Consider the following 19,946-nt stretch of genomic DNA (forward strand, 5'->3'; position numbering starts at 1 on the left):
ATTTTTAACTACCTTACTGTACAGTATTAAGTGAAGCACCTGACAAGGAAAGGAAGATTGCTGTATCACCAAATCCATCATTAAAAAGAGGAATATTTTTTGAGACGGGATTTCTATTTATAAGAATGCTGACTGACATTAATTATCACTTAAAATCTGTATCAGTATTTCCATTTGGCATAAGAATTATGCCAGACATCTCCTTCAGCAGTAAGAAGAATGCAGTGTAACCTCCTCATTAGCTCCCCAGTGGTTGCTCAGGTGTTATCCACAGCCATACGTGGGTGTTGGCCTGTGACAGAAATGGAATGTATTGCCCTCCACTGTTAGAATCCCTTGATTTTCCAATTGGGTTTGCATGCTCAGGCCTTTGCTTTGCTGCTCAACTCCACTTTATGAGCATGGCAGGATGATTTATTAAGGGCTTCAAGAGGGAGGCACAGGGGTCACAAGCTGCTCTGCTCATGCAGGGCTGGCCAAGCCCCCTCCCCGTCTGCTCTGAAGCCACGAAGCCGCAATTTGTACAACACATGGTGGTGGTGCAGGAAGGCACTCACCCATTAAAATGCTTTCAGTGTTTGTCCCTGTGACTTAAATACAGGCTTTTGGTTTTCTGGCAAGGGGTTTAGAGATGTCCCTCTCTTCCTCGTTGGTTTGGTTCGTTTTTTTTTCCTTTGTGCATTGTTATTCCTTATATTTCTTAAAGCTCCACAAATTGTAAGCTTACAGTGAAGGCATGCTGGTAAATGATTTATAGAGGGTCCTACAAATCATGTCACAGAGAGTGCAACCCCTTCCCCCACAGCAACAGTCATCATTTCAGAGCAGCACAGTCTTCAAGGGAGCTAAGCTGTCCTTTCCCTGCTGAGATTTAGGAAGCCAAACAGTAAAATGCAGCTAGAAGTGAGAATAAACAAGACACAATAACAACCTGGCATTTAAGTTTCAGCAGGGTTTAAGGTGGCTTCAGAGAAGCTCTTGGTTATCACAGGGATTCTATATATAATATTCTGTTATATTCTATTCTAACCCATCTGTATGTTGTTTTACTGCTTTTATGGATACATAAATATATAAATCCCCAATATGGGTATATGTGAGCAAGGAGTTAAAATTACTTAAAGGATTAAAAGGCAAGCAGAAATTTCTACCAGTTAAATGAACTGCAAAAGTCCTCATTTGTAATTGTGGTCTTGGCTGTACCCACCCAGTCAAACCTCAGTGTTGTTGGAGCAGACCTGAGAGAACAGTTTGGCTCCGTGGCACCAACCTCAAGACTTTTCAGCCAGAGAGCTCTCAGCATCACTCCATAAAGACATCACATATGAGGCTCCAAAGCCCATGTGGCAATGCCCACGGGTACAAAAAATATTTTAAAAACCCTCAACCCCCTGGCTCCCAAACATGGAGAAAGAATGTTCTTACCCCACTGCCTCCTTCAGCAGCTCCCAGGCATCCACATGTACTTTGGTAGAGGCCATCAGTGTAGGAAGGTTGAGGATCCAGCTTGGTCTTCTCTGGCTCTGGAATGTGATGAATATTAAGAGCTTGTAAAATTGCTCCTGCTGCTGTCCCCTTTCCCTTGTTCTCTGTGTTGATGACTAAATCACAGAATAATTCAGGCTAGGAGAGACTCAAGGATCATGTAGGGCAACACCTGTACAAAGCAGCACCAATTAAATGAGGTTGTGCTGATCCTCGTCATATGGAGTCCTTACACTGCTGAGGATCGAGACCACAAGTTCTGTGGGCTCTTGATCCAATGTTTTGACTTCCCTTCCTGTGGGAAAAAAGGAAAAAAAAACAGTTCAAATATCTAATTCAAATTTCCTGCATACCAACTTGTATCCATTGTTGCTTCTCCTATCCCCTTGTATCTCTCAGAAGAGTCCAGTTCAGATTTTATTTTGGCCAACCTTCAGACAGTGCTCCAGGTCAAAAAAAGCAAAGACCCATACCTTGAGAGCTCTGTTGATTTCAGGGCTCTCAAAGAGTTAATGCAATACAGCCTCACAAGGAAACCAGTTCTGGTGCCTAGAAAGGAACAACTTTTGTGCACTGAAACAACTAGATTAAAACTGTGATTTAGACAAAATGTTTTACCAAGGCAGTTTGCCAAACAGTAGAAATGAAAGGGGTTTTTTTGTTTTTTACTAAATTAAAAGTTTCTCTGGAGCTGGGAGGGTAAATGTTTGTTACCAAACTCTGCCCTCTTTAAAAAATCAGAACATTGCTGAGCTATAGACTAATGTCTTAGCAAGATGCACGATCTCCTTAATGGAAATGTGAATTCTAGCCACTGCGATGCTCCATCTGATGAGGATACTTAGCTGTGATGGTGTGGAATAAAGTGCTTTATTATACTACAGTGACCCACACTGCTAGTGCTGGGGATATGGTTAATGCAAGTACAGAGAAATTACACAGTGTCTGTTTTGACTTTGTGATTTCCTCTAATGGACACACAGCCTCCAGGCCAAGCGCTTGGAGAGTTTTGGGTAATACCATTTTCTCCAATTATTAGCTAGTCTTTTCCTCTGAAGTACCTGGTGGCAGTGGCTCATTCACAAACCCAGCAGTTACAGCAAGGAATTCAAGGCGTTTGCTTCCCCCACCCAGAATCCTTCATTTCCATCCCATTTTCCTTTAATGACACATTAGCCATTTTAAGACATTAACCGATGCCACCTGCAAATGCAGGAAACAGCAAAGCCAACACCTCCCGGCGTGGGATTGCCTCTGGGCTTGGTTAGCTCCGCGCTCATCCTCCGGCCGCTCCATTCCGCTGGCTCCGGAGCTCCTCAGCCGCCTGTGCAGACGCTGTGCCGGGAAAGCAGGGCCAGGCCGCCCGGCTCTGCCCGAGCCAAAGGCTGCTGCGGGGGGCAAATTCCCCAGGGCAGCGCACAGCGCAGCCCCATGCATTCGATTACAGAGCCCTTGAATGGCAGTGGATAAGAAAGCCTTGCTGTTTCTGCGCTGCTGATGCTGGCTTGGGGTTGGCTTGCCTTTTTGTTTGTTTTTCCAGTGGGACTGCCTGGGACAAAGGAATCTGAGGGGGCATAGGGACTGTCAGGGGTAAAACCTTGGATTCCAGTATTACTACACCTGTGCATTTTACACATTGAATAAGGGAGGGGGTGTTAATCTAAATATTCAACATACATTCATATATACATACACACATACCCATAGAAAGGGACTGCTTTGCACCACAGCCTCTCCTCCTGCTATGCTGAAAACCCACTGAAGCCCCAGACAGAGTACGATGCTCTACTTCACCATTTAAATCTCTCTTCCTGTCAATCCACAGACTGTTTGTTTTCCCCACCCGTACTGAACTTGGCTTGTTATGTGGAGCTGAGTTATTGCAATGCTCTGACTTCAAATCCGTTTTGGTTTTGTCCAGGCAATGAGGAAATGCAGGCAAAAATAGTCTCCTAGGAAAGCTGACCGTGGAAGATTCAGCTTAAGGAGCATTAAAAGATTTTACTGCTGTCACATGGAAACCAACAGGAGAAATTACATCTCCCACAGCAAGCTCCTTCTGGAGGCATTTCCATTCTGGTGAAGGGAGGGAGTGTCCACCCGAGTGAGGCCACCTCAGAAGCCAGGAGATCCCTGCACCATGTGGCCATCCTTGCCCATCCATCCACCCTTTGCTGAGCCCATTTGAGCGCTGTGGAAATCCAGTTGAGGCAGTCCAGCTTTGGGAGGAAAGTCAGCAGCTGCTCTTTGCTAGCAGCTGTCATCTGCCAGCTGGTGTGAGGGACAGGGAAAGCAGGGTGCTTTGCCCTGACCCCACCCCTGTGTCTCCTGCAGCCACAAGCACTCTGCCTCCAGGGCTTTCTCAGTGTCCCCTCTGTAGTTTTCTGGTTGTTGCCTTTTGTCAGGCAGATCACAGGATTCGCACTCCTCATTGACACAGAGAAGGTCTCAGGGAGCTATTTTGTCTTCTTTCATCTAGGTGCTTCTGTTCCCTTGCTCCCAGCCCAAAACTCAAGGGTTAACCAACACTCAGGACCACTGCCCTTGAGGACTGCCTGAGAGACCTGAGCTGGCCTGCTCTGTGTCTGGGCAGGATGGTGGGCAGGCAGCCCAGCTGCAGCCTCTCGTGGCTGTGTCCGTGCTCTCTGAGCTGAGGTGGGGGAAGACAGATTGGTGTTCCTGCAAAGGTTTTTTTGGCAGGGTTTTCCTAAGAAGGTTTTTCTGGTATGCATGGCTCTGGGACTGTGCACTGCTCCTTGCAGAGCTGGCCAGGGGCAGAGAGTGGTACACAGCCCTGAACACTTATGCTCCCTCCGGCCGGCATCTATAGATAGGTACCCTGAAGACTTGACAAGTTTGGATGCAGTCATCTTTTCCTGCTCCCCATTCCTCCAAAGTCTTTGCAATTTTCATTTTGACTTTTTTCAGTCTCGAGCTCTTTTTCCAGCTTTACGTCATGCTTTCCATTTTGGAGATGTCAGATGATCTGTGATAAACTGACAGTATGTGCAGGAGCAGTGAGGAGACAAGGTCCATTTTAATGAGACTAACTCTACTGGGTAGTAAAAACAGTGCCTCAACAAGCCTCTAGATCTTGTTTCTCTTTGCAAAGTGTCTTAATGGCACAAAAGGATTTTTACACAAGCAAGGAAAGGCAATTCCCAAAACAGATTTCTTTCAGTAGCCATTGAAATGGGAAGTTACCACAGAGATTTGCGTGCTCCCCTTTAAGAGGTAAGCACAATCAGAAATCAGTATTCTCTTGGCTCCTGAAAACAGCCTGAAATATTTCTGAATAAACAGTATGTTTGCTTCGAGTGCACCATTCACCCAGCAGATCCTGCATGCACTCTCCTCTGTGGTCATCTGTAAGAGTCTGAACCACCAAATGCAGGGGGGTGAGAAGGGAGCAAAAAGAGATAGAGCTGGTGAGGGAGGACTAAACAGTGGCTGGACTTCAGTAAACAGAACACCAATAATAAATACAGAATTAAATTCTCAATATTATCATGCAGGTTCCCTGACTTAGTTACTGTGCTTTTACCATCTCTTGAGAAGGCTATTGGTATCAACCCTGCCCACTGGCACTGAGATTTAATCCCATGAGCACTCCTCCGGTGGCAAGGGCAGAGTCTGGATGCTCATGAGGCAGGATGTGTGGAGACAGCACGGCTCAAGGCAAAGGTTGAGCACCACAGTGTTTCCATCCCATTGCCATTTCATGAAAGGACTAAGGTGCCTTTCATCACCTACGTAGCATCATTATTCCCCATAGATGAAGTAGTCAAGTCAAAACAAAAATTTTGGTACCGTTACCATCTTGTATCTAGCATATAGGTAGCTAACTAAGTGCAAAGGCAATTTGGTGTGCATTTCAAGGCTGTATTAATTTTCTGACTCCCTGTGGAAATTACTGCTCATTCTTAACTTCAAGAGAGACTCGATTAACATGGCACATGAAGCCAATCCTTATGGCTAAGTTATTAGTCTTTAGGACAGACTGGGCTCATACTTCATGCTGGTTGCCAATACAATCTGGGTGAATTCTGGAGAAGTAATCACAGTTCAAGCAAGGTCAGCTGTACAAGGCCAAGGCTATTGATGGCTATTTTCTGAGGCTTGCTGTAGTCAGGAATGTCAGTGATACCTATTTCAGTTCAGAATCCTGCAGAAATCAGACAGACATCTTCACTTAGGTCTTTACTTAAGGAATTTCTTACCATAGGATAGAATCATGAACTGCAAAATTATTATGTACAAACCTTCAGCAATTAAGCAATACACAAAATAATTTATGCATACTGGCTAAATGCAAAAAATCAGCTCGTCCTGCTCCAAGTGGCAGATAAAAGCACTCTTTCAATGGTTTATTTTTGACCTAGACACCACTAACTTAATGTGTTCTGCAGCATCTACAGAGAATAATTTTTATGGAATATTTTTTAAATCTTGCTTTCCAGGGAAGTACTTTTTTTTTTATCTAGCACTTTTTCCTAAGCTATTTTTGGACCCAATACATGAATTCTAAGATATCTGGGCAACATTGGGAAAGAGTAAATAGATGAATAGGAGATGTAAAATATCCCAGCCTGCACAAGAGTTGTCCAGTCCAGTTTTCCTGCTCTCTATTGAATTGTGGATTTCGTGATTATTTGTTCAAGCCTGTGGGAAAGCTTATTTAGTCATGTATTAAAAAAAAAAATCAAATGTTCTAATCTTAACTCATATTTCTGACTACAAATGACTCCTGCATTTTTTCAGCTTGGTCTGGAATATCTCTCCAAGGTAACTATGGTCTGTTCTTGAGTTTGCTTTTTATTTGTAAAAGTTTGGTTTGTTTAAATAGCTGTAGGAAATTTCATGTAATCAATGGTGAGACGATATTCACAAAGTTTTAAAGGCCTGATCAGAACAACACCAGGAAAATGGTCAACATAATTTGATGGTCATTCTAAGTATTCATTTTGACTTCAACAGTAGTAGATACTACCAGAAGAAAATTGTATATCTTTCATTTAAGAAAAATAAAGTATGATCCTAGAAAACAGAAGTAGATTTTCTGCATCTCTGCAAGTGTCCAATGTTTACACATCTGATTGATAGCTTTAGCAGCGGCACACATGCATGATTTATTCACTTTCAGATCTTTAGGTAAGACAACAAAACAACACTAAAATATCCTGGTTTTGTCAGTAAGTAGGTGTATCCATCATGGTGAGGGTGGCCTACAAAGGCACAGACAGCTGTAGGGACTGGTACCTTTTCAGACTGTGTTGAATGGAGTAAGGCAACAACAAAAGCTTTGATTTCCATCCATCTAGACAACAAACAAACAAACAGAGCAGGTGGGCACACACAATGATACCAGGACAGGCCAGGGCAGTATCAGATCAGTGCCCCACCAAAGCAATCACACGGTGGATGTGCTCCTTCAGCGCTCTGAGCTGACAGACCTCACACTCCTCTCCAGGCAGCTCACACAGAAAGCTGCAACAAGGGCTTCTTCTGCACTGTGGAGCCCCCTTGTTGCTCTTTTAAGGACCTAACTGTTGCTAGTAGCAGCTTGAGGGCAAAAAAGCCCAGGGCCTTTGGGTGCCATAGATTTTCTCCTCATCCGTGAAACAGACAGAGAATGCTAGAGGCCATATGGAGTACAGCCAGTGAGAGCTACTGCCCAGGCCCCTAAAAACAGCTGTGTAAATGAGTTAACAGCATCACAGCAAACACCTGCTTGTGCTTTCTGTGCCTCAGTGTAGGCACTGCATCTACGTTTGTGCCACCATGTACAATCGGGCACAAGAGACCGCAGTATAACCAGCTATTTGTCACCTCTTGCCTTCACCAAAGCAGCAGAGCAGCCTGGACTGAGTCCCCAGCCCCAACTTCCAGAGGGGAGCCTCTGCCATTATCCCCCACACCAACAGCCAACAAGATATGCAAAAAGCACCAGCAGCACAGAGATTAGAAAGATGTGTTAAAAAAAGCTTCCCTGTCTGTATCCCACACAGTGGACCCAGCAGATCTTTGCTGGTTTGAAGCCCTAAAAGGAATTCTCCGTGTTCTGGTACTGCTTGAGCCTCCAACAAAGGAGATGAAAAGGAGAAATAAAACATCTGAGCAGCCCAATCTGGTCTGAACTGCATGCATTCATTACAGCAAAGACAGATTTCTTCTGGTTCCTCCTCCTCCGTATCCTCCTCCTCAGTGGTGGTGGTGAGAAGCTTGACACTCCAGTTACAGGATATTCACATTAAACAGAGAAGGACAGCTAGTTGGTGGCAGACATTTAGGATATGGCATCCAAGGCTCCATGCAGCCAGCAGAAACCTGAAGGAACAGATTGAAACTACTCTAATGGCCCAGCTCCTCTCAGTGCCTTTGTTATAGACTTAGCTCTGAGCCATCAGTGTTACCCACAATTTAAAACAGGGTCCAAAGGTACTCACTTCACCAAAGCTACTGCAAAACGGGACCAGTGTTCTGGAGACTGGAAGGGGCCCTGTTCTGTGGGGCTGCTGTTGAAGTGTAAAGCATTGGGAAATCCTTTCTCCATGTTTTTTTTTCCCCTCCAAGTTTGCCATTTGGCAGTACCTCATCTCCAAGTCCCTCAGCACGGGGTTTCAGGCCAGGAGTGGATGCTCACTCTACTCATTTACAAAACCATGTGGATAGAATCCATTCAAAGGCTTGTGCAAAAGCATTTGATGTTTGTGGCTCAGAGACTGCTTTTTCCTTTCAAACTTCAGAAAAGTTTTTGTCTTTTTTTGCCTCCAATGGAAATGGTAATGCAGGCTAAGAAAAATGTCATTAATAATACAAACTGGGGGCCTTTGGGAGGAAATTTTAGTTTTGAAAAGTGACTACTCTGCATGAATATGTCATGCCATCAGAAGTTTATCTGCATTGTCTTGACTCTTCACATATGTATATATTTCTCTTCTGCCAGACATGATCTGTATCCTTACTTAAATGGGGTATAATTATAGATGCCTACTTAAATTACAAGAAATAAATAGAAATTCATATATTCTATAAGCATTTTCCTAGGAAAAAATGTTTTCCTTCAGATATTGGTTTTCTTCAGGGTTTTTTCTCTCTATTTTTAATTTAAAGCTACTTCTCTTATGTTTTATTCACTTGTTTTCATTAGGTAAAGGAATGCCTTGGCATGAAAACCTGTCCTGAATCCACTGCCTGCTTGACAGATAGATATAAAGACTTGAAACATGAGAGGAAAAGCAGATGGTTGCAAGGGGAAAAAGAAACCCTTAAACAAAAGAAAGGAATTAAACCTAGCATAGGCACATGTATTAATACCTTGTGAGTGCAATTGCATATGCTGGTAAGACTGACAGACCTCGACAATGGATCTGTACCACCTTCTAAAAAGGCAGAACCCTCCTTTTTATCTCCAGATTGATCCTGACCAGTTTGTTGCAAGTAGCTACTGCTTGAATTTCAAATACTGAGTTCTGGTGTTTGCTATTGGTCCTGCAGTGTAAATCACATGCTAATGTTTCTCTGTCTTGACTGGATGAGAATAAACATAATAATCAGGAAGAGGCCTTGAAGAAGCCACTGTGGCTTTAAATCTCTCAGGGAGCAGCAGCAGTTTAGGGAAAAGTGACTGATAAAGAGGATTAGGGAGTTCTAGAAAATTTAAAGCCCGTTCCTTTCTGGCCCACACAGGCTCTGCCTAAGGCATCATTGCTAGGAAAATTAGGCTGCTGTGAAATTTATTGCCAGGGTGCAGAATTTACATTTCAATTTCTCCTGTCACAGCTTGGGCTGTGGTCAGATCCCTTCTGCCTGCTTCCCCTGCTGCTGCACCCTGCACCCCTCACCCTGGCTCAGACCCTGGCCCCGCTTCCCCCACGCTCCTTGCAGGGGCTGGACACAACTGCAAAGCCGTTTTCCGAAAATTGGAGGAGAGCAAGGCTGGTCAGGAGGCACTGCAGAGGATTGTTGCCCTCGTGGCCAAACAAGGGCTTATATCCTTGCCCCTACAGAAATTCAATGGAGTTGAATGTTTGCGTTGCCAATAAACTGGTCTCAGGGATTACCTGCGACAAGCTAGTCACAAGCCAAGGCAGGTGACGACTGTCTCTAGATTTGTGGGAAAGGACCCAAAATCCTCTTCTATGGATCTGTGGGGCTCTGCTGGCCTTCACAATGAAGTATGGCTCAGGTGATACCAAAATGCTTCCATCCTGTGGGGAGGGACAAGGGGGCACAGCAAGTCCTGAAGGCATCATCTGAGAAATTGAAGAAGAAAAACAAAAGGAAATAGAACACTTGGAGGGAGAGAAGAAGAGAAATAGTGAGAAATGGTAGAGTGCAAAATAATAAGATTGCTGAAGATAAATCAATTCTGGAGAGTATTTGGGTTGAACTTTTTAACAGGGTGCTCACTGCCCCTTTGTGGTCTATGTTATTCTCCTTGTCAAAGAGGTCACTAGCTGGAAGGTTTGCAGAAATTATGATCATTATCTGGATATTCACAAACATCCAGTACACTGCCAATCACAGGATAGAAAAAGGCTGTATCACCTCTGGGTCTGAATGAAATTAGCAAAGAAAACTCGAAATTAGCAATGTGTTCCTTTGTGGCAAAGTCTAAGTCCTAACACTGATGTCATGACTAGCTGAAATTATGTCTGAATTAGAGAGGGAAAAAAAGCCCAACTTCCTCAGAGCTGTTTTGCAACTGTAAATGAGGCATAATTGTATCACCTAGGAACAATGATAAACTGTTATTAGCATTTGAGTTGTGCTTCCCCGTAGAAATCCAGGAGGGCTTTTTACCCTGGATTAAGGGTCCCTCCTGACACTTGAATAGGAAGTGCATATGGAAATGAGTTGTCCGGCGTGTCACCACCTTGAGGTGAAGGATAGCCTGAGGTGCAAGGGTGGAGAATAAATGTTACTGCAAGAAAAGCTGCTGAATTTCCTTTTGAGAGACTGATAATCCCACAGGCTTCTGCAGAAGCAGCTTTTGATTATCATTGCTGATGATATTAGAGGACATCTCTGGAGTCTGTCCTTTAAAAAATGTTTCCCCAGTGCTACTTGAAAACATATGGGTTGGGAACTGAAGTGAAAAACTGATGTTTTACTAACTCTCTTGGCATGATGGAAGCTTAGAAAATGATGTGCCTGATACTGGGGATGCATTTTTAACAGTAAATGAAACCAGACTGCATAAAATTTCAAAATACTAGACCAATAAATGAGGAAAGAAGTTGGAACAAGAAAAAGGGACTGGTTAAAGAACCAAATGAGAAAAGATGGATCAGACCTAGAGCTGGGATGAATTGGAGCAGCTCCACTAGCTTTAGTGGGTCTATTCTGAGTTGCATGGACTCAGAGAAGATCTAGATGTACACTGGCAGTTTATATACAGGGTTGGAGTAAACCAGGTCATTTTCAAGTGCAGCAACATCCTGAGTGCTTTATCAAGTAATAGGATGGGCAAGCAATTTGGAAGGTAACAAATCTGAGGGGAAAAGAGCAGAGAGATGGAGCCAGTGCCAGTGTATTTTCCTAACTCCAGTTACTGCACCAGTAATGCCTGGCTTCAAAGGAGGCACATCTCCATGGGTTACTGTTAGCTATCAGGAAAGGAAAAAAGGACAAAGAGAGGAAAGAGGAAGGCTTCATGTCCTAGCTGACCAGTTTTAGCAGTCTGGTATCTTGGGAAACTGGCCTATAGTTATGTTATTTAAAACAGAACACCTGGAGAGAAGTTCATGCTCTTGTGTTCCAGTGGCTCTTCTCTGGACAACTTAAATTTCCTTTTTGTTGTTGTTTGTTTATGTTGTTTGTTTCCAAACAACATGCACTATCCTCCAGAAGATGTTTTATACCAGAACAAGTGTGCTCTGTGCTTGAATTGGATTAGGTTACTTTCACTGGTTTAGCAGGGTATTTTAAAAAATAAAATTTAAAAGTGTTACTCTGCTACTGCTTCAGAGGATACATCAGGCAAACTGCTGGCTTTAAACAAGGTAGAAAATTTCACCCCTTCAGCTCCACAATCTGTAAAAAAACTAATACATTTTGATTGCTGCAGAATAATTTTTTTTACATTTTGATAAAATGTAGAATCTCTTGACTGGGCTTGTGGATTTGAGCTCCCCCCAGAAATTACTGATTTTGCAAATTTACTGAAGTAAAAAAGCATCCCATTTCAGTGCCTTTCCTGTCACTATAGGACACGTGAAAGCACGACGCAAGCGCTGCTATTGCAAAGGTGAAAAAGAGGAAGTTTATTTTCTGACTCCAGCATTTATATTTTTCCAGAGGTGACAGTGGATTGGAGGGTGAATGTGCCACCTCTCCAATGACATTGGACAAACTACTAGTACATCAAATTTCTCCGCCTCTATGGAGGAATGCAAAACAATCGGTTATTTACAGAAAGTTGTGTGAGAAAGTTCTCTACAAGAATGTAAACTCAGAAGGCTTTAGAAAATCTTAAGAATCAGGGCAGCACCTTTCCCCTCTACTTCTCTGTCACTTTTAGTCATCATGCACATACCCACAGGAAAAGCCAGATGACCAGCAGATTTTTTGCCAGACAGGTGCTACAAAATTCCTGGTGTGCTCTTAAGAAAAAAGTGAACTCTGCTGAGGTTGGCATCCTCCTGCACCAGAACAGGCAAGTTGTCAGTTTTGCTCCTTTTCTGTAAATAGGTCAGATATTTTGACCCCTAGAAAAGATTTTTTAAATGTCAGAACTTATATTTTTGCTGTATGATGGATAGAGTGTCTGTTGAATTTGTGAGATTATGCAGCACCCTAAAGAAATGTTAAATCCTAAAGACAGCTTTCATCCTTAGCCACAATCAGTTAACATAATCTATTTTTCAGTTTTCCCAGGCCTTCTTTACACTCTCTAGCTAGTAGCTTAACCTCTTCTCCAAAAACCAACACTTTTGTAAGTGCCATTGCATATGCTGGTAAGACTGACAGACAGTGTTTCCAAAACAATTAATATCACTCTCAGTTCTTATAGAAACCTATCTATAGGATAGGTTTTGCATTTTTCTACACAAAGCAGTTTTATTTCAGTGACTTGAGGTGCTAGGGTTTTTCTGGATGTGACTCAAACCACAATTTCCCATTGAAATAAGCTTTTATCCTTTCTTCAAGAGAAAGATTGTGTTATGAGAAAATTCAAATTATTTTATTCTAGAAGCTGCCTAATTAAAATGAACAATAAAAATTGTTATCCTTTATGACTGCCAAGCAATTAAGTGACCTGGTGATAGGGAATTAAGTCAGTCTTCTTCCTCTGAAATGACAGCTGAAATAGGAGAGGCGCTGCTCTTTGTCTACCGCGTGCGTGCTGGAGAGGAGGCAGAGGGGGAAAAATGGAATGGAATAATACACAATCAGAAAAATCCTATCCCTGTTGCAACTGCAGAATTGTTTCCCATTAACTTTCTTAAAGGCAGAATTTTCCTCATTGTGTCTCGTCTTCTAGGATAGCCTCATAAACAAACAAACAAACAAGAAAAAGACCCAACAAACCTCCTTGCATCTACCACAATTTATATTATTCCCCAAACTGTTAATATAAAATGCTCATTGAGTATATTGTGGTGCCTTTCTCTCTCTTTTTTCTTTGATATCACTTGGTGTAAGTGACAGTATAGCAGGAAAAGACCATGCTAACTTATTGAAGGTGTATGCCAATTAACTTGTAATTCCAAAATGACACAGTGGGAAGTGGATTGGGGACCCTGAGTTTAAAAACAAAAGCATCTACACTAGCAGAGCTGTGGTAAATTCACCAGACCACAGCCTCTCCACCAAAGACATGAGATTCAGCCTCGGGGCCTGATGACAATGTGGCTGAATAAAAAGTTTTCCCTTTTACATCTCTACAATTATCTTAATTATAGGAACTTAATTCAACTGGCATACAGTTGCTTTCATTCAGTGATAAAAGCATCCAAGGTGACACAATCCAAGATGAAAAAGGGACATGCATAGGGAAATTAGTGATTCCGTTTGGGACATTATATTGGTGTGACTATTTTTTTAGAAGAATTATGCCCCATCTAATGATTTTTCCAGGTCATCTAATCCTTGGGTGGCTGTTGATTATACAGCACTGTGTGATAGGACCATTGTGTATTAAGCATCAGCGAGTGCTTCCCTATCTGATAAAAGTATATACAAAAATCAATTCTATACAAATTATCTCAATAAATTGGCTGAAAGCTTGTAAGATGTAACAAAAGGATTTTAAAAAAAGCATTTATTTTGGGTCACTTACCAGTTAGGGTAAGATATTTGTCACAAGATATCTCATTGCATGGTGGTTTTGTTTCCTTCTCCCCAAACTGCCATGACTGTGATCTTCCACTGGACACCCTTTGGTAAGGAAAAAAATCATTGCCAAGTGCTCCCTTGTTATATGGCAGTGTCCATCTGGAACAAAGGTCCTGTCAGCCTGCATAAATTTGGTCTAACTAATAATTACTGTAATTAATTAACCTCTATGAGTAGAAAAATATAAAACCAAGATAAATAATGAAATAGTTTCATGCCAAAGATGTTTCTACAGCAGCTGAATACTGTGCTTCCACCCCACAGTTGTAAAAGTTCCTGGGTTTGTAGTTTTCCTTGTTGATGGTGGCATTAATAATTTCCAACAGTGACAGATTTCAGAGTGTCAAAAGAATTAGGGCTGTAGTGTCAGAAAATAGGAACATAAGCCACGCAGCACAAATGCAGAGCTTTTTAAATGTGTTTAGATTTTAAATCCTTTTAAGGGATAGCATTGCAGGCTTCAAGTGCCCTTGCAAATCATTAATGATAATATGAAATCCCAGCAGAATTATAGCAGCTATTTCACCGTGAACTTGGCCATCCAACCATGTAAAAAGAGTCCTTTCCACCTCTGAGTCATTACTCATTACAAAAAAAGCCCATCATCTTTCCACCAATCTAGCAGGGTAGCTGGAGAGACTAAAACTAGAAGAGTGATCCATATTGACTGTGTATCTTAGCAAAAAGAAATACTGGACAAATTCACACAAGAAAAATTCTTCAAGTACTATTAAATGCCTCAAGAAGTTGGTGAGATGCAAGTAGCTGCAATCTGGAAAAGTCCTTGGAAGGAGTATCTCTGTGTTTCATACATATCCACTGTTGGCTGATCTCAATTTCTTTTCAAATTGTGTTCAAGACAGCAACTTTGGGGAGAATTTGTAATTACTGGTTTATAATTAGATACTGTAATTTTGCCAGAAGGCCAAAAGTTGCAACAAATTAGCTTTAGTACTATCTGTTGTCTCCAAACATGGAGAAGGGCCATGAAGTCAGTAGAGGGACAGATAATATAGTTATATTAGAATACATTATTATCTAAAGTGTTGCCTATTGACAGTTTAATTTTTATTGCATGGCAAAGGTTAACATCTTTAGATAGTTCAAAGGACCCAAAGGGTAAAAAATTACCAAGAATTCATCTACTCAGCATAGATATGAAACTATCAGAAAAGACAGTCATTGTAGTGCTAGCACCCTCTGATCTAGATGATAGATTTGATTTGGCAAAAATTTGGCTGTTATTAATGGTAGACAGACACTGAGGGCTAAAAAAAGGTGCCAGCTTATTATTCTGCAGCTGAGATGTAGCTCTTGGTAACAAGATTCACGAATCTCAGATTCCTGCTGGAAACTGAGCTGTGATTCATTTTGGGAAACTGCGAGAATATTTTTATTTCAGGTTATCTTACTGTTTTACCTAGAAATAATCCACCCAGACTTCAATTAAGCAGAGGAAAAGCAATTGATTGAAAATAAGAATCAATAAGGAGAAAAAAACTGGACATTCTTCCACAGCTTTTTCTTACAGGTACAGATGGCTCTTATGGGCATCAGACTTGACAGTCTGTGCTGGATCCTTCAGGACAATTTAATCTCAGAGGAGAGTGAACCTACCCCCTTACCTAGTGATGCTTAAGTGAGCAAACTATTTCACTAGAACTGCAGTACATTTGCTTTTGATTGGTCTCCAGGATTAATTAAAGCACTTTGGGTATGCTTTAGACCACCCTAATGTTCTAGATCCGAGATAATCTTGATGTCTGTCACATGATGGGAAAAAAGGAAAAGATACACCACACCAGACAAACAGTTCCAATACTGTGAGTTTTCAGATAACAGTGCTCTGTCATTTTGTACCTAAAGTTTTACTCCGACTAGGCTGATCTTCTATCATGTCATCACTATTTAGTGTTTTATTCTTTGTAAGGTTCAGTGATATTCCATTACTGCCCATTCCCCAGCTTAGTTCTGCACTCTGCAGAAGAGTGTTTCAAGTCCACCATCATTTAAATATATTGAAGCTTCCTCTTCTTTTGGGATGAGAAGTGGTGGCTAGAAATATCCAGCTGACCTTCTGTTTTGCCTTTCTCACTTCTCATCGAATTCCTTTTCTGCATTGGTCAGACAGAGCCCGAGATAGTGGCACTTCAGGCCACATTGCAAGACCCATCTATTATTATGCCTTTTACCAAAGAGATTGATTTGAAGGGCCGTGAAGTTTTGTGAGGCTTCTGAAGTGTTGAATTGACTTTTCTGTCACTTTTGCTTTAAAACATTTTAGTTTCCATGAGTTACAGCAGTGATGGAAATATCTTTATAGTCTATGATAGGCAGATTCTATAAATAGCAAGTTAAAGAAATTGAAATATTTTTTTTTTTAAACTAACAATCATTCAAAAGTTTTTAAAAAACAGACAATATATGTAATAACAAAATCCTACTGCAGTTTTCTTTTTGGTGAAAGATATGTAGTAAGAAAGGAAACTATGCAGTTTAATTTTCTCCTTGGTATTAGCTCTCATAGTATTTGCCAGTAATGGCAACATTATAATTTGTAGAATTAATTAATGATCTGGCATCTGATTTTGATTCATTACTGCTTAAGCCAGCTAAGTCTCAATTATCCTCTGGACTATTTATTCCTTAACAAGCTTTTAGCTAATGTGATTTTAAAAATATGAAAATAGGTTTTAACTTGCCTTTAAGACGCAGCAATATTTTAACACTCCTCTGTAAAATAAAGGAACCTTCATATTTCTTATTCTATTATAGTTACATTCAAAATTAGACTAGGGGATTTGCAATGTATTCACTAAATATATATTATATTCATATGTACCTGGAACCTGACTTCAATTTAGTCTTGATTAAAAAATGTACTGAATTGGAAAGTGTGTAATAAAGGATGCCTAAATCATACTGACCCAGAATATCTCACTCAGTCAGACAGTTAGCAAATAAGTGCACAAGCAAGCAGATGATACAAGAATTCAAAATTAATTCTATTCTCAGAGGATGCATAGACTAGGAGATAGCATCTGATTCTATCTGCAGAGGTGTAAACCCAGAGTAACACCTTGGCTAAAGTCTCCTTACCCTGAACTTGATTGCTTATCCTGCATATTATCAGAATTGGACTCTCCTGTGCCCAAGGCTAGGTTAAAGTAGCTGAAATATCCAGTTCTACTTCATATTTGTGATATAACTAGATTTATCTAACAATTTCCAGGTGTTTATAACCATTTCATTTACCAGATATAAGGACTTCTGGTATTTTCTCCAAATTACTGATATTTTTAAAAGTTCAATCACCACGTCGTTTAGGAAAGCCTGCCCAATGCAGTTGTGATTTGCGTTGCAATTGTGTTATGAGAGGGGGCATTCAGAAACTGCATACCTTTGATTTGGGAATGTTAGGAACCACTTCAGAGCTGAGTTGAACTGATCTTGAGAAGATGCTTCTATTGCTGGGCTCTGACAGGATGGTCCTGCCTGTCATCGCTGCACCTTGTCCTTGCTCATACCAAAGCTGAAATGCACAATTAAAAAGATGGGTAAATAAGTGAATTTGTGTGTTTTAACCAAATAATCATAGTTAATTACTTTAGTTACTGAGATTTGTTTTCAAACTATCTTCTGAAAAATTTCAGGCATTATGCAAACAGTAGAAAATACCATTTCCTAAGCTATCAGTGTTTCAGTACATGAAAAACCAATCTTCTCCTGAAACTGCTTCCCTGTCCTAAGAAGTCATTCAGTGGCTTCCCAATACTTTCATGTCAACGTAATACCAATGTGTTTTTTCTTAGTTCATACTGCTGGGACAGCTAGAGCCTTCCCCACCCTTCTCATCAAAAAACACCTGAGATAAACATCCAGTAATACCTTCCTTCCCATTTTTAGATCAGTAAGTCTGGCTCCTTTCAGTCCAAGATGGGAAGTCAGTCCTAACTTTTGCTGCATGAGCTGTAATGCCAGCTCCCTCGAAACCCAAGGACTCCTCAGCTCAGCCAGTTCCCACATGGCTATCCCAAAACTACTGCGTAAGGGGAATGCCGTCTATGGGTTTAAAAATCAAAACCCTTTTACTGAGTTAGATCTCTGGCCCCCTGAATCCATGCTGCAGTGCTCCAGGGACACAAGGCAGCTTATAAAAAAATAAATCCAGCTTATGTGGCCAGCGCAGAACTCCTGGGTGGTCACAAAACCAGCTACCAGAGTCATACCAGAGGCAACAAACAAAGGCATCAATCTCCAGTTACTGCTGCACGAGGAAAGTCCGAGGAACCTGCGTTGTTATGGCAGGAGCTCATTTGGGCTAAGAGGTAAACAGAGACGGCTGAGCTTGATCTCTGAAGCTGGGGCTGGACGGCTGGAAGCACCAGCTTCCTCAATTGCTTGGAGTAAAGGATTGAGTTGGTAAATCAGAGCAGCCCTGATCGCTTTTAATCAACTGAATGAGGAGGAAGGAGGGGAGGTGGAGGCTTGGGAAGAAAAATATGTAAAGCTTAAAAAGTTCCAGCTGCTGTTCTCTAATGGAGTCTCGTTCCTCATGAACGGTGGAATGGTTAGGCCACCTGGTGGCAAATAGCAAACCAACAACCTTTACAAATTCCAAGCTACAATAAATGTCCAAAGGATCAGAGAGCTCTGGGAACTGTCAAAGGCTGGGAGCTTTTCACACCCAGGTGACTGCTATGCAGCCACTGCTGGGAGACAGCAGCCAGCAAAGGCTGCCATCAGCCATTCCACAGGTGCAACACGGAGCAGCTGACCTCGCGTCTGGCCAATTTCTGCCAGACAGCTGCCTCCATCACCAGATCTTCCACCACCGCCAGCCTCTCCTTCACCTCAGGATGGAGGCAAAGGAGAAAGCAGCCCAGGAGAAAGGAGCTGAGTTTAGCTTGTAGCTTGTGAAGAAGTAGTCAATGGCTCACTGTTTCAGTGCACACTGGTGAAAAGTGGTGTCTTTCAAGGGTCCATACTGGGACCAGTACTGTTCAATAGCTTCATCAGCAACAATTACAGGAGGGTTCGAGTGCACCCTCAGCAAATTTGCCAACGACACCACATTTGGTGCTGTGGCTGACACATCTGAAGGACAAGATGCCATCCACATGGATCTTGACAAGTTTGACAAGTAGGACACATGGGAATCTCACCTGATTTAGCAAGACCAAGTGCAAGGTGTTGCACTTAAATCAGGGCAACTTCTGGTATCAACACAGGCTGAGGGATGAACAGATTGAGAGCAGCCCTGCTGAGAAGCACTTGGTGCTGTTGGATGAAAAGCTGAACATAACCCAGCAATGTGAACTCACAGCCCAGAAAGCCAAATGTGTCCTGGGCTGCATCCAGAGCAGTATGGTCAGTGGGGTTACAGAGGGCATTCTGTTGCTCTGCCCTTCCCTGGTGAGACCCCCCCCCCCAGAGTGCTGTGTCCAGTTCTGGAGTAAAGACATGGACCTGTTGGACTGAGCTCAGCGAGGGACATAAAAATTCTCAGAATGCTGGAGCATCTCTCATACAAGGAAAGGTTGAGAGTGGGGATTGTTCAGCCTGTAGGAGAGAAGGCTCTGTGGAGACCTTGTTGTGGCCCTTGAGTACTTAAAGCAGCCCTATAAAAGGCTGGGGATAAACTTCTGACCAGGGTATGTTGTGACAGGATAAGGGGTAACAGTTTTAAACGAAAAGACAGTAGATTTACACTAGCTATAAGAAAAAAGTGTTTTACAATGAGGCTGGTAAAACACTGGAACAGGTTGCCCTGAGAGATGATGGGTGCTCCTTTCCTGGAAACACTTAAGCTCAGGTTGGACCAAGCTTTGAGCAACCTGATCCAGAAGAACATGTCCTTACTCATCTCTGAGAGTTGGATTAGATGACCTTTAAAGATAACCTTCCAACACAAATCATTCAATGATTCTATGATTCTAAGCAGGAGCCTGACATGATGTTTGTTAAGAGTCTGAAAGAGGAGTCTGTCCCTACGTGTAGCATCAGGTCTATGCAGGTAAATCAAAGGAGGATCATGTGAAATGCTGCCATTATACATTTCAGAGTGCTGTGCAGCCCTTCAGAAAGGCCTTGGCAACTTGGAGAGATGGACAGAGAAG

The 19,946-nt window shown here is 42.0% G+C and overlaps 1 long non-coding RNA gene across 1 annotated transcript; it reads right to left on the reverse strand.

The window, feature by feature from the left end:
* Positions 1 to 3: 3 nt before the first annotated feature.
* LOC146767624 (uncharacterized) lies at positions 4 to 18,544 on the reverse strand. Its single transcript, XR_014955169.1, has 3 exons — positions 17,228 to 18,544; positions 13,772 to 13,869; positions 4 to 1,780 (listed from the first exon to the last, which is right to left on the reverse strand). It is a non-coding gene; the product is annotated as an uncharacterized LOC146767624 (long non-coding RNA).
* Between the last annotated feature and the right edge of the window lie 1,402 nt (positions 18,545 to 19,946).

This window comes from Lonchura striata, chromosome 4 (assembly GCF_050655825.1).
Source record: "Lonchura striata isolate lonStrDom1 chromosome 4, ASM5065582v1, whole genome shotgun sequence".
NCBI classification, from domain to species: domain Eukaryota; kingdom Metazoa; phylum Chordata; class Aves; order Passeriformes; family Estrildidae; genus Lonchura; species Lonchura striata.